At 41.9% G+C, this 15,307-nt stretch overlaps 1 pseudogene; it reads left to right on the forward strand.

The window, feature by feature from the left end:
• The first annotated feature begins 5,913 nt into the window (after positions 1-5,913).
• LOC112415999 (cytochrome c oxidase subunit NDUFA4 pseudogene) lies at positions 5,914-6,478 on the forward strand (annotated as a pseudogene).
• Positions 6,479-15,307: the final 8,829 nt, after the last annotated feature.

Genomic DNA, 15,307 nt, shown 5'->3' on the forward strand with positions numbered 1-15,307 from the left:
GGGAAGTTGTCCCTGGATCCCGGGACCCTGGCAGTGGCGGTCTGCACAGGCTCCCCGGAAGGGGGGTGTGGATAGTGACCTGTGTTCCCACACAGGCTTCTTGGTGGCGTCAGCAGCGGCCTTAGCGTCTCATGTCTGTCTCTGGGGTCCGCGCTTTTAGCCACGGATCGCGCCTGTCTCTGGAGCTCCTTTAAGCAGCGTTCTTAATCTCCTCTCCTCGCGCACCAGAAATAAAGAGGGAAGAAAAAGTCTCTTGCCTCTTCGGCAGGTGCAGACTTTTCCCCGGACTCCCTCCCGGCTAGCCGCGGTGCACTAACGCCCTGCAGGCTGTGTTCATGCCGCCAACCCCAGTCCTCTCCCGGCGCTCCGACTGAAGCCCGAGCCTCAGCTCCCAGCCCTGCCCGCCCCGGCGGGTGAGCAAAGTCTCTCGGCTAGTGAGTGGCGGTCGGCCCTGATCCTCTGTTTTGGAATCTCTCCGCTTTGCCCTCCGCACCCCTGTTGCTGTGCTCTCCTCCTCGGCTCCGAAGCTCCCCACCTCTGCCACCCGCAGTCACCGCCCACGAAGGGGCTTCCTAGTGTGTGGACACTTTTCCTCCTTCACAGCTCCCTCCCGCTGGTGCAGGACCTGTCCCTATCCTTTTGTCTCTGTTTATGTTTTTCTTTTGCGTTACCCAGGTACGTGGGGTTTTTTTCTGCCTTTTGGGAGGTCTGAGGTCTTCTGCCAGCGTTCAGTAGGTGTTCTGTAGGAGTTTTTCCACGTGTAGATGTATTTCTGGTGTATCTGTGGGGAGGACTTGGAGAGTTTTCGTGCTGTGGCACAGAAAGGGGAGAAGGTAGAGCCTGGTGGCCTCCCTAAATTAAAATAATCCAGAGAGACAAGGACAGCTAGAGTTCGAAGGGCAGAATATCAGGAGAGAGCTTCACAGAGAGAGAACCAAAGAGATCTGCAAAGAGTCCCCAGTGAATATTCAGCAGAGTACTGATAAGTGCATGCATATGAAGAAACTACCCAAGTCCAGGGAAAGAACCATCCAACTGGATTAGAACTAGGCCTGGCACATAGGTCAATTGGAAAAACATAATTCACAGGGCATAGAATACACAGGAAGGTTGTGGGGAATAATTAGCCCTGGACTAAGTACCAGTGCAGGCCCAATTAACAAATCATAAAAGGAAGACCCTGAAAGATCAAATTGTTTCCAAGTAACTTAACTATCTCAGTACAAAGATCAGGAAGATTTCTAGGAATACTAATAATAAAACCCTAGCACCTAAGGTAAAATTCACAATGTCTGTTATCCAAACAAAGATGATTAGGCATAAAAAGAAGCAAGAGGTACATACCACAATATGGAATAACCTTGAAAAACGTATGTCAAGTGAAAGGAGCCAGTCACAAAGGACCGCATATTGTATGATCCCATTTATAGACAATGTCCAGAATAGGCAAGTCCATAGAGACAAAGTAGGTTAGTAGGTCTGGTGGGGTGGGGGAGGAAGGTAACTGGGGAAAAAAAGGCAATGACTGCTAAGGGGTATGGGATTGCTTTTTGGTGTGTTGAAAATGTTCTGAAACTGACTGTGGTAATGGTCGCAGAACTCTGTAAGTATACTAAAAATAAACATTTAACTGTACACTTTATTTTTTTAATGAATTTATTTTATTTTTGGCTGCATTGGGTCTTTGTTGATGTGCGCGGGTTTTCTCTAGCTGCAGCGAGCGAGGGCTGCATTTCGTCGTGGTGCGTGGGCTTCTCATTGCGGTGGCTTCTCTTGTTGTGGAGCATGGGCTCTAGGTGTGTGGGCTTCAGTAGTTGTGGCACGCAGGCTCAGTAGTTGTGGCTCGTGGGCTCTAGAGCTTGGACTCAGTAGTTGTGGCACACGGGCTTAGTTGCTCCACGGCACGTGGGATCTTCCTGGACCAGGGATTGAACCCATGTCCCCTGCATTGGCAGGCAGATTCTTAACCACTGCGCCACGAGGGAAGTCCTAACTGTACACTTTAAATGGTGTGTTGTGTGGTATGTGAACTATATCTCAATAAAAGAGTGTTGGGTTTTTTTAAGCAGGAAAACATGAACCATAATGATCAATCAATGGAAACTAACACAGAATGGACACAGATGTTAGAATTAGGAGACAATGATGCTAAAAAAGTTATTAAAGCTACACTGCATATGTTAAAAAAGTTGAGCAGAGACATGGAATATATATAAGTACCCACAATGAAATCCTAAAGATGAAAAATACACCAGATGGAATTAATGACTAGACATTGCAGAAGAAAAACATCAGTAGTTTAAATCATAGCAGTAGAAACTGAGAAAATGGAACAGAGGAAAAACGAATCCCCAAAAAATGAAAATAGAAAAAAGCATAAATGAGCTGTGGGACAATTTCATGTGGCCTAATATGCAGGAAATAGAATCCCCAAAGGAGAGGAAGGGGGACAGAAAAAGTACGTGAAGAAGTAAAGTCCTGAAACTTTCCAAAATTAATAAAAGATATAAACTCACAGATCCAAGAAGTTCAATGAACACCAGCAAAAGGTAGATGAAAAATACTACACAAAGGCACATTGTGGGAATTCCCTGGCCATCAAGTGGTTAGGACTCTGTGCTCTCACTGCCGAGGGCCCGGGTTGGGGAACTAAAATCCCACAAGCCACGTGCTGTGGCCTAAAAACAAACAAACAAAGGCACATTGTTATAAAACTGCTCCAAACCAATGATACAGAGAAAATCTTTTTTGTTTATTTTTTCTTCCATTTTTATTGAGATATAATCAACTTACAGCACTGTATAAGTTTGAAGTGTACAGCGTAATGACTTGACTTACATACATCATGAAATGATTATCACAATAAGTTTAGTGAACATCCATCATCCCATATAGATACAAAATTAAGGAAATAGAAAAAAAGTTTTTCCTTGTGATCCTCTTAGGATTTACTCTCTTTTATATATAACACAGCAGTGTTAATTATATTTATCATGTTGTACATTACATTCCTAGTAGTTATTTATCTTATACCTGGAAATTTGTACCTTCTGACTGCCTTCATCCAATTTCCCCTCCTCCACCCCCACCTCTGGTAAACACAAATCTGATCTCTTTTTCTATGAGTTTGTTTTTGAAGTATAATTGGCCTTCAACCTTCCTGGTGCTGTTATAACTTCTGGTTATAGAAGTATCACCCCACCTTCACCTCCACAATGAGTGTTTTACCTCACCTTTTCTCCTGGAACAAATAGGACTTAACATCTTTTTTTTTTTTTTTAATTTTTGGCCAGGCTGCGCAGCATGCAGGATCTCAGTTCCGTGACCAGAGGTCGAACCCGCACCCCCTGTATTGGAATCGTGGAGTCTTAACCACTGGACCGCCAGGGAAGTCCCTAGGATTTAACATCTTATTTGAATTAAGATGGGTTCCTAAGTCTTTAAATCCTTTTTAGTTTGCTTTTCAAACCAGTGGTCTGGTTATTTACTTAGTGCTGTATATTAATAGGTCAGTCACCAGAGAATGAATGATGCACATGCCTGTCATACAAAGTTGTCATGAGGAAGGGTGTCAGGATTGAAAAGGACCAAGATCTAATGACTGAGTAACCTGTGGAAGAAATCCAAACTTGGATGAACGTTTAGGCATTCCAGATTTGTGGGAATGAGTTGTAAGTATCTATGTCTCAGTAAAAATCTTTCTCAAAACATAAATCTTGAAGTTAAGCATGGCTCTGCTCAGACCCGGTTGGGTCAACTTTAATATTAGAATTGCTCCTTGGAACATTTCACCTTCTTTTGTGGATGTGGCTCAATGAAGTAATTTTCTCTAATGCATCCTGGAAAATGGATTGTTTGTAGATTGAGAAATTGGTTAAGTTTTGCTCTGATGTCTTGAAAAGTAGCATACTAATCTCCTTCATTTAACAACTAATTATTGAACATTCATTCATTCATTTATCCAATATATATTGAGTGCCTCCAACACACCAGGCACACTGTACTAAATTTGGGGGATCAAACAGTAAACAGAGCAATGTCCTTGGAGGAGAAAGGTGATGAATGAATGAATATACATATACATATATTTATATATAAATTAGAGATAAGATGGATTAGGAGAGAGGAAGCGTTGAGGTAAGGGTAGGAAGTTGTATATTATTTGGGATGATCAAAGAAACTTCTGTGATAAGGTGACATTGGAGCAGAAGCCTGAAGGGAGTGAGGGAATGAACCCTGTGGAAATTTGGGGGAAGAGCATTCTCGGCAGAAGGAACAAGGATAAAGGCGCAGCTTGAGCAGATGAGTCACAGAGGGGTGGAGTGGGGGCAGAATATGCAGGGCCTTGTAGGCCATTAAAATGCTTTGGCTAATTGTGAACATGTGGTTTCCCAAACCTGAGTAACCTTCTCACATCCCTCTGTTGTTCCCTACTATCCCTTGGCCACATCCTCTGGATAACTTGTACCAATTCCTGAAGGCTTAGTTTTTGCATTATACTTTCTTGAGAGAGTCTTTACTAATATAAAAGTTGGATTAAAAATTCCTCCCCCATGGTGCTCTGCACCCCCCACAATGTTACAAGGTACAGAGTTGACTTGCTATGCTTGAGACTTCTCCAAGGGCAGATGTTATATATCCCCAGTGCCCCTCATCAAACCTAATACTTAGTAGATGCTCAAGAAAATGTTTGTTGAACCAAATAAATGTACAATTCATAAAAAAATGCTTTGGCTACTATTCTGAGTGGGATAGGGAGCCATTTGGAGGGTTTGGAGCACAGGAGAGAGACACAACCAGACTTGCCTTTTCAAAATAGCACTGGCTTCTGTGTGTGGACTAAAGCAGGGAGCAGGAGAAGGTAAAGCAAGGATGGCAGTTAGGAGGCTATTTCAGTAAATCAGGCAATGGTTTTTGGTGGTTTGGACACTGGGAAGTGGAGGAGATAAGATGTATTCTGGAATTATTTTGAAGGTAGAGCTGCTGGGATATGTTGATGGGTTAGATATAGGGTGTGTGGATGATAGGAGTTAAGAATGACTCTGAAGGTTTTAGTTAAGCTGAGAGTCAGCTGGAGGAACAGATTAAGAGGGGGAATTGGGAGTTTTGTATTATTTTTGTGAACTCTGAAATGTTTATGAAATATCACATAGAGATGTTGGGTAGGTGATTGGATATAACTGAAGGTCAGGAGTGAGGTACAGGCTGGAGATAATAAATTTAGGAGGCATCAGTATATCAAAGTCATTTAAAGTCAGGAGACAGAGGAGATCACCTAGGGAGTGAAAGTAGGTGGGGGGAGGTTAGAAGCCTAAGCCCTGAAGCATTTCCAAGGTACAAAGATCAGGGGAAAGAGGAGGAACTGGCAAAAGATTGAGTAGGAGTGAGGCAGGAACAGAACCAAGAAAGGATTTCTGGAAGTCAAGAGAAAAGGCATTTCAAGAAGGGAGTCAAATGGTGCTGAGAGGGAGGAATTCCCTGGTGGCGCAGTGGTTAAGAACCTGCCTGCCAATGCAGGGGACATGGGTTTGAGCCCTGGTCCAGGAAGATTCCACATGCTGCGGAGCAACTAAGCCCGTGTGCCATAACTATGGAGCCTGTGCTCTAGAGCCCGCGAGCCACGACTACTGAAGCCCGGTAAGCCCGTGTGCCATAACTATGGAGCCTGTGCTCTAGAGCCCGCGAGCCACGACTACTGAAGCCCGCGTGCCTAGAGCCCGTGCTCCTCAACAAGAGAAGCCGCTGCAATGAGAAGCCTGCGCACCACAAGGAAGAGCAGCCTCCACTCGCTGCAACGAAGACCCAACGCAGCCAAAAATAAATAAATAAATTAATTAATTAAAAAAGTTGCTGAGAGGGAAGATGAGGAGTATTCATGATATGCAGGCACTGGGTGTACAAAGGTGAACCAGAATGCCAGGCACATAGTAGGTGTCCATGTACTTTTAATTGTAACAAAGTATACATAACATAAAATTTACCACCTTAACCATTTTTGAATGTACAGTTCAGGAATGTTAAGAATATTCACATTGTTGTGAAACAGATCTCCAGAACTTTTTCATCTTGCAAAACTGAAACTCTGCTCGGCGCAGAGACTGTTTAGTCCTGGGTCTTGCAAGTTTATTGTTCTCTCCGTCTGGACTCGAGGCTTCTGTCACAACCATCCTCCGCCTAATCATCGGTCAGGCCAAGAAGCATCTTAGCTTGATCCCCCTCTTCATATTTATTGAAGCGGGAGGTACTGGAGCAACACTGTATGTCTTGCGCCTGGCATTGTTCAATCCAGATGTCAGTTGGGACAAAAAGAGTAACCCAGAACCCTGGAAAAAACTGGGTCCCAATGATCAGTACAAGTTCTACTCAGTGAATGTAGATTACAGCAAATTGAAGAAAGAAGGTCCAGACTTCTAAATGAAATGTTTCATTATAAAGCTGCTTAGAATGAAGGTCTTCCAGAAGCCATCTGCACAATTTTCCACTTAACCAGGAAACATTTCCCCTCTAAATGCACGAAATCAGGGACTTCCCTAGTGGTCCAGAGGTTAAGACTTGGCACTTCCACTGCAGGGGGCGCCGGTTCGATCCCTGGTTGGGGAACTAAGATCCCACATGCTGCGTGGTACGGCCAAAAAGTAAAAAATAAATAAATAAACGCACGAAATCATGTTGGTGTATTGTGTTGGGGTTTACACTGCTTAATAAATAGTCTGAAACTTGAAAATAAACCCCTGAAACTCTAGACCCATTAAACATCTCCCCATTTCCCCCTCCCCCAGCCCTTGGCAACCACCTTTCTACTTTATGTTTCTATGAATTTGACTCCTTTATTTTATTTATTTATTGGCTGTATTGGGTCTTAGTTGAGGCACGCGGGATCTTTCGCTGCAGCGCACGGGCTTCTCTCTAGTTATGGCACATGGGCTTCAGAGCATGTGGGCTCTGTAGTTGCAGCACGCGGGCTCTCTAGTTGTGGTGCACAGGCTTAGTTGCCCCGTGGCATGTGGGATCTTAGTTCCCTGACCAGGGATTGAACTGGTGTCCCCTGCATTGCAAGACCGATTCTTACCCACTGGACCACCAGCGAAGTCCCAATTTGACTCCTTTAGATACATCATATAAGTGGAATCATACAGTATTTGTTTTCTTATGACTGGCTTATTTCACTTAGCATAACATCCTCAAGGTTCATCCGTGTTGAAGCATGTGTCAGAATTTCCTTCCCTTTAAAGGCTGAATAATATTCTATTGTATGAATATACCACGTTTTGCTTATCAATTCATTTATCGATGGACACTTGGATTGCTTCCACCTTTTGGCTATTGGGAATAATGCTGCTATGAACATGGGTGTGCAAAGTCTCTTTGATACTGTGCTTTCAATTAATTTGGATATTTGTCCAGAAGTGGAATTGCTGGATCATATGGTAATTGTTTTTTTAATTTTGGGGGGAACTGTTTTCCGTAGCAGCTGCACCATTTTATATTCCTACCAGTAGTGTGCAAAGGTTCTAATTTTCTCCACACCCCAACCAACACTTCTTTTCTTTCTTTTTTTTTATAGTAACCATTCTAATGGGTGGGAGGCCCAGAAATTGTCATTCTTGACCTGTATAGCAATTCCCTGGAAACCTTCACTTATAGGGCTTGTCTTTATTTGACCTGATTCAGAGCTCTCTCAGGTCAAATAGCCTTTTAAAAAATAACTGGTGAAAACTGTTTAACATCACAGTTGCCCGAGGTGGTGCTAACAGCTGGAGAAAACAAGTTGACCAAAAATCATGAAAAACTGGGAATAAGATATCCAGAGGGACCTTGAAAATCTCTGACATACTTCTGGGAGTCTGGAGGGCCATATGCATGTGCAAGTGCTGGGCTGCAAGCATGCCAAGGAAAGAACTGAGAAGGCCCTAAGCTTTCAACTCTGGGTGATTTTTTTTTTTAATCGGAGTATAGTTGATTTACAGTGTTGTGTTAGTTTCAGGTGTACAGCAGAGTGAATCAGTTATACATATACATATATCCACTCTTTTTAAGATTCTTTTCCCATATAGGCCATCACAGAGTACTGAGTAGAGTTCCCTGTGCTATACAGTAGGTCTTTTTTTAAATTTATTTTTGGCTGCGTTGGGTCTTCATTGCTGCGCGTGGGCTTTCTCTAGTTGCGGGGAGCAGGGACTACTCTTTGTTGCAGTGCACAGGCTTCTCATTGCGATGGCTTCTCTTGTTGCAGAGCACAGGCTCTAGGCGCGTGGGCTTCAGTATTTGTGGCTCGTGGGCTCAGTAGTTGTGGCGTGCGGGCTCTAGAGCACAGGCTCAGTAGTTGTTGTGCACCAGCTTAGTTGCTCCGTGTCATGTGGGATCTTCCCGGACCAGGGCTCAAACCCGTGTCCCCTGCATTGGCAGGCAGATTCTCAACCACTGCGCCACCAGGGAAGCCCTACAGTAGGTCCTTATTTGTTATGTATTTTATATATAGTAGTGTGTATATGTTAATCCCAATCTCCTAATTTATCATTTCCCCCCACGTTTTCCCTTTGGTCACCATAAGTTTGATTTCAAGATCTGTGAGTCTGTTTCTGTTTTGTAAATAAGTTCATTTGTATAATTTTAAATTAGATTCCACATATAAGCAATACTGTATATTTGTCTTTCTCTGTCTGACTTACTTCGCTTAGTATGATAATCTCTAGGTCTATCCATGTTGCTGCAGATGGCATTATTTCCACCTCTGGGTGATCTTGAAGCTCTGTGGAGAACTCTGCTAAGGCAGAGTTGTAAACTACCTTGCTGGAGTGTTCAAGCATGCTCCAACACACACAGAGAAACCCTAGGCAAAGGTTGAAGACTTATTGGTTCAAAGGATTTGAAGAAATCTCTCTCTAACCATTAGCTGACCACTAAGTTAATGAAGCAGAGACTTTGGTGACCACACGTATCAAAGAATACAGACTATAAAACTAGTTCAGAAAAGTCACTAAACAGACAGCAGAAACAATAAAGCCTGGGGTGGAGAGAATCTGAATTCCAGAGCTGCTGCATTATTTAAAATATCCAGATTTTAAAATTGCAATGAAAATAGAAAGTATGAACCATACACAGGGCAAAAAAAAAGCACTAAGTAGAAACTATCCCTAAGGAAGCCCAAACCTCGGATGTACTAGACAAAGATTTTAGGGTTTTTTTGAAGTATAGTTGATTTACAATGTTGTGTTGGTTTCTGGTGTACAGTATAAGTGATTAAGAATATACATATTCTCTCTCTCTTTTTTTTTTTCTGGCCATGCCTCATGGCATGCAGGATCTTAGCTCCCTGACCAGGTGTCAAACCCGCACCCCCGAGAGTGGAAGCATGGAGTCTTAACCACTGGACTGTGATATTGTAAATAGTGCTGCATGAACATTGGGGGGCATGTATCTTTTTTTTCTTTTTTGGATGCATTGGGTCTTCATTGCTGCACGTGGGCTTTCTCTAGCTGCAGCGAGCGAGGGCTATTCTGAGTTGTGGTGCACGGGCTTCTCATTGAAGTGGCTTCTCTTGTTGCGGAGCACGGGCTCTAGGTGTGTGGGCTTCAGTAGTTGTGGCATGTGGGCTCAGTAGTTGTGGCTCACAGGCTCTAGAGTGCAGGCTGAGTAGTTGTGGTGCATGGGCTTAGTTGCTCCATGGCATGTGGAATCTTCCTGGACCGGGGATCAAACCCATGTCCCCTACATTAGCAGGCAGATTCTTAACCACTGCACCACCAGGGAAGTCCTGTATCTTTTTGAATTAGAGTTTTCTCCAGATATATGCCCAGGAGTGGTATTGCTGAATCATATGGTAACTCTATTTTTAATTTTTAAAGGAACCTCCATACTGTTTTCCATACTGGCTGCACCAATTTACATTCCCACCAACAGTGTTGGAGGGTTCCCTTTTCTCCACACCCTCTCCAGTATATATTATTTGTAGACTTTTTAATGATGGCCATTTTGACTGGTGTGAGGTGATACCTCATTGTAGTTTTGATTTGCATTTCTCTAATAATTAGCAACATTGAGCATCTTTTCATATGCCTATTGGCCATCTGTATGTCTTCTTTGGAGAAATGTCTATTTAGGTCTTCTGCTCATTTTTTGATCAGTTTTTTTGTTGTTGTTGTTATTGAGTTGTATGAGCTGTTTGTATATTTTGGAAATTAAGCCTTTGCTGGTTGCATTGAAACCATGCAACTCAGATTGCGACTTGAACCCAGACGGTTTTTTCTGGTTGCAAAAAAATAAAGTGATGGTTACAGAAAGTAATGAAAAGTTTGTGGAAAGTGGACTGTGAGAAAAGTGTTTTGTGCACGGTCAGGATTGACTAAGTTTAGAATAAATTTAATTGAATAAATGAATTTTAAAAGTAAGCTGGTGCAAGACTTGAATGTGGCTTTTCTCTCTTTTAAGAGGACAGGTTTTCTTTTTCTTTTTTTTTAAAAATAAATTTGCTTATTTATTTATTTATTTTTGGCTGTGTTGGGTCTTCATTGCTGTGTGTGAGCTTTCTCTAGTTGTGGCAAGCAACGGCTGCTCTTGGATGCGGTGCACAGGCTTCTCATTGTGGTGGCTTCTCTTTGTTGTGGAGCACGGGCTCTAGGGACGCAGGCTTCAGTAGTTGTGGCACACGGGCTCAGTAGTTGTGGCGCACGGACTTAGTTGCTCCACGGCATGTGGGATCTTCCTGGACCAGGGATCGAACCCGTGTCTCCTGCATTGGCAGGCAGATACCACTGCACCACCAGCGAAGTCCCAAGAGGACAGGTTTTCTTAAAATGTTGAACTGCCTTTGATAACAGATATTAAGTTTCTTTACCTTTTAAATGATCTGTGTTGTATTTGTCTTTGAAATCTTTTATTGTCACTTTGATTACAGAATAAGTATTGTCTCACAGTGACCTATGATCTTATTTTACCAAGTGTTTTAAAACTTTTTGACAAACTTCCCAAATATCAAATTTTCATTAAAGTTCTTTTGATTTCCAGCTAATTCTGGGATTCTGTAGAGGGCCCCTGAAGTATCTCAAAGAGAAATATTTAACTAGGGTTATTTGGTATGTTAAGTGAAATGCAATCATTCGTAATTCTGGTTATTGTAACCAAGTTTCTTTACCGATTACACTGTAATCAGATGTTTAACCATGCCTTTTAATTCTTTTGTCATTTATAGATAGTTATTTTTGTACTCTGATGCTGTTCCAAAACGTGCTTCATCATCAAGGAGATTCATAGAAAGGCTATGGAAGCAGTTACAACAGTTTCACATCAAGATGATAACTATGTGAGGATTCCAGCCCATACTGACTTAAAACAAGTAGCTGTCTTGCCCCTGGGGCTCCTAGATCAGGCATCCAGAGATGTTTTTACTCCCTGACAGGTAGGGTCGACACCCCTGCTCAGCCTCGAAGCAGTTACAGAAGATGGACCATTGCCCCTCTGCTTCCTGTAAGGATATGGGAGTAAAATCTCTGAGAGGAGAATGAAACAGGAGGGAAGGGGGCAGGGCACAATATTTAAAAGAATGATATAGCCCAAGGACACAACATAAACTGATTAGAACCAAATAGGTCCAAGATGGCTTCCACTAGACCTTGAACCTCATTTTCTGCTCACTGTAACACACCAGCAAGCTAAATGACACACCCACAGGTGACATGACAGTTCCAAGGCCGACCATAAAGGTCAAAAAGTGGGCAGTGGCCCTATTTCTGGAAATCCCCACCCCTTCCCCAAAATAGCTGGAATACTCTTCCCACTCATTAGCCTATGAAATTACACACCCTTATAAAAACTGATAACCCCATACCCTGGTGCTGCTCTCGCCTTCTCAGATGACCCACATTCTGTGGAGTGTGTTTCTCTCTAAATAAATCCACTTCTTACCTACTTTGTCTCTCACTGAATTCTTTCTGTGGTGAGACATCAAGAACCTGAGCTTCATTATGTCCTGAGACCAGGTGTGTGATCTCAGTTAAAAAACGTGGGTTCAAGTCCCAGTCGGGGTTTTGGCTGGGTTCGAGTCCTGGCATGTGTGTTCAAGTCCCAATCTGAGTTGCACAGTTTCAGCATCATTTGCAAATATTTTCTCCCAGTCCCTAGGTTATGTTTTTGTTTTGTTCATGGTTTCCTTTGCTGTGTAAAAGTGTATAAGTTTGATTAGGCCTCATTTGTTTATTTTTGCTTTTGTTTCTATTGCCTTGGGAGACTGACCTAAGAAAACATTGCTATGATTTATGTCAGAGGATCTTTTGCCTGTGTTCTTCTAGGAGTCTTATGGTGTCATGTCTTATATTTAAGCCTTTAAGCCATTTTGAGTTCATTTTTGTATATCGTGTGAGGGAGTGTTCTGACTTCACTGATTTACATGCAGCTTAGACAAAGATTTTAAATCACTAGCATAAATATGCTCAAAGAACTAAAGGAAACCATATCTAAAGAACTAAAGGGAAGTATAATAACAATGTCTCACCAAATAGAGAATATCAACAAAAAGATAGAAGGTAAAAAAAAAACAAATTCAGGAGTTAAAACAGTTGAATATGATAAAAGTAAATAAAAAATAAAAAATAATAGAATATGAAAATAATATAAAGAAAATAAATATGAAATAACTGAAATGAAAATTCACTAGAGGGGCTCAACAGCAGTTCCCCATATCCTTTGTACCACAGGATAATACTGAAACAAAAGGGTCCAGATGGCTGCAACACAAGTGGTGGAACACCCTGTTGCTGAGGAGCTGATTTCATGCTGCAGGTAAGCATTTTTATACCCTGCAGCTGTACCCCAAGGGTCAGACAGAAATCCTCATATCTCCTCAGAATTTGGGAGGTGATAAGAATCTCTCATGACAGCTTCCCATGAAAATAAAAAAGTGAGTGGGAAATGGCCTTGTAGCAGTTCTTCACAAGCTTCCCATGCTCTCATGTTCTGGGAGGATCACAAGGCTTCTGCCAAGACCTAGATAGATCAGCTGTGGTTAAGCATTACCTACAGGAACTATGAGGATCTATGCAAGGTCAAGGCACCAGCATGAAGCAGTTTCCCTGTATTACCAAGATAGACCATTTTCTGGGCCATAAAATTAATCTCAGTAAATGCAAAAGGATTCAGGTTATACAAATTGTTTTCTCTGGCCACAACGGAACTGAATTAGAAATTAATAACAGGAAGATCTCTGGAAAATCTCCAAATATTTGGAAACTAAGTAACACACTTCAAAATAATTCATGGATCAAAGAAGTCAGAATGGAAATTAGAAAACATTTTGAACTGAATGAAAATGAAAACTCAACATATTAGTATTTGTCAATGCCACTAAAGCAGTATTCAGGGGTGAATTTATTGCATTAAATGCCTGCCTATATTAGAAAAGAAGAAAGAACTAAATAAGAAAGGTTTAAAATCTATTATCTCAGCTTCCACCATAAGAAACTAGAAAAAGAAGAGCAAAGTAAACCTAAGGTAAGCAGAAGAAAGGAAATAATAAAGATCAAAGTGGAAATCAATGAAAATAGAAAACAGAAAAACAATGGAGAAAATCAGTGAAATCAAAAGCGGTTGACTGAGATCAACAAAACTGATAAACGTGAAGACTTACAAGAAAAAAAAAAGGGAGAAGACACAACTTACCAATATCAGAAATGAGAGGTGACATCAGTACAGATTCTACAGATACTAAAACAGTTAAAGGAATATTATAAACAACTTTATGCCAATAAATTCCACAACTTCATTGAAATGTACAAATTCCTTGAAAGACACAAATTACCAGAGCTCACTCAAGAAGACACAGATAGTTGCCAGGGGTTGGGGAGAGGAAAGAATGGGGAGTAATTGTTTAATGGGTACAGAATTTCAATTTTGCAAGATGAAAAGGTCTGGAGATGGATGGTGATGATGGTTATACAACAGTGTGAATATATTTAATGCCACTTAACTGTACACTTTAAAATGGTTAAGATGGTTGCAGGGGACACGGGTTCATGCCCCGGTCTGGGAAGATCCCACATGCCGCGGAGCGGCTCGGCCCGTGAGCCATGGCCGCTGAGCCTGCACGTCCGGAGCCTGTGCTCTGCAATGGGAGAGGCCACAACAGTGAGAGGCCCGCGTACCGCAAAAAAATAAAAATAAAAATAATAGTGGGGGATTTTAACACCTCATTTACACCAATGGACAGATCATCCAAAATGAAAATAAATAAGGAAACAGAAGCTTTAAATGACACAATAGACCAGATAGATTTAATTGATATTTATAGTACATTCCATCCAAAAACAGCAGATTACACTTTCTTCTCAAGTGCTCACAGAACATCCTCCAGGATAGATCACATCTTGGGTCACAAATCAAGCCTCAGTAAATTTAAGAAAATTGAAATCATATCAAGCATCTTTTCTGACCACAACCCTATGAGATTAGAAATGAATTACAGGGAAAAAAACGTAAAAAACAGAAACACATGGAGGCTAAACAATACGTTACTAAATAACCAAGAGATCGCTGAAGAAATCAAAGAGGAAATCGAAAAATACCTAGAGACAAATGACAATGAAAACACAACAATCCAAAACCTGCGGGATGCAGCAAAAGCAGTTCTAAGAGGGAAGTTTATAGCTATACAAGCCTACCTCAAGAAACAAGAAAAATCTCAAACAATCTAACCTTACAACTAAAGGAACTGGAGAAAGAAGAACAAACAAAACCCAAAGTTAGGTGCTTCCCTGGTGGCGTACTGGTTGAGAGTCCGCCTGCCGATGCAGGGGACACGGGTTCGTGCCCCGGTCCGGGAAGATCCCACATGCCGCGGAGTGGCTGGGCCCATGAGCCATGGTCGCTAAGCCTGCGCGTCTGAAGCCTCTGCTCCGCAACAGGAGAGGCCACAACAGTGAGAGGCCTGCGTACAAGCCAGACTGATGAAGAAAAAGAGGGAGAGGGCTCAAATCAATAAAATTAGAAATGAAAAAGGGGAAGTTACAACAGACACCGCAGAAATACAAAGCATCCTAAGAGACTACTACAAGCAACTCTATGTCAATAAAATCGAGTACATGGAAGAAATGGACAAATTCTTAGAAAGGTATAACCTTCCAAGACTAAACCAGGAAGAAATATAAAATACGAGCAGCCTAATCACAAGTAATGAAATTGAAACTGTGATTAAAAATCTTCCAATGAACAAAAGTCCAGGACCAGATGGCTTCACAGGTGAATTCTATCAAACATTTAGAGAAGAGCTAACACCCAACCTTCTCAAACTCTTCCAAAAAATTGCAGAGGAAGGAACACT

This window comes from Neophocaena asiaeorientalis, unplaced genomic scaffold, assembly GCF_003031525.2.
Source record: "Neophocaena asiaeorientalis asiaeorientalis breed wild unplaced genomic scaffold, Neophocaena_asiaeorientalis_V1.1 scaffold671, whole genome shotgun sequence".
NCBI lineage: Eukaryota > Metazoa > Chordata > Mammalia > Artiodactyla > Phocoenidae > Neophocaena > Neophocaena asiaeorientalis.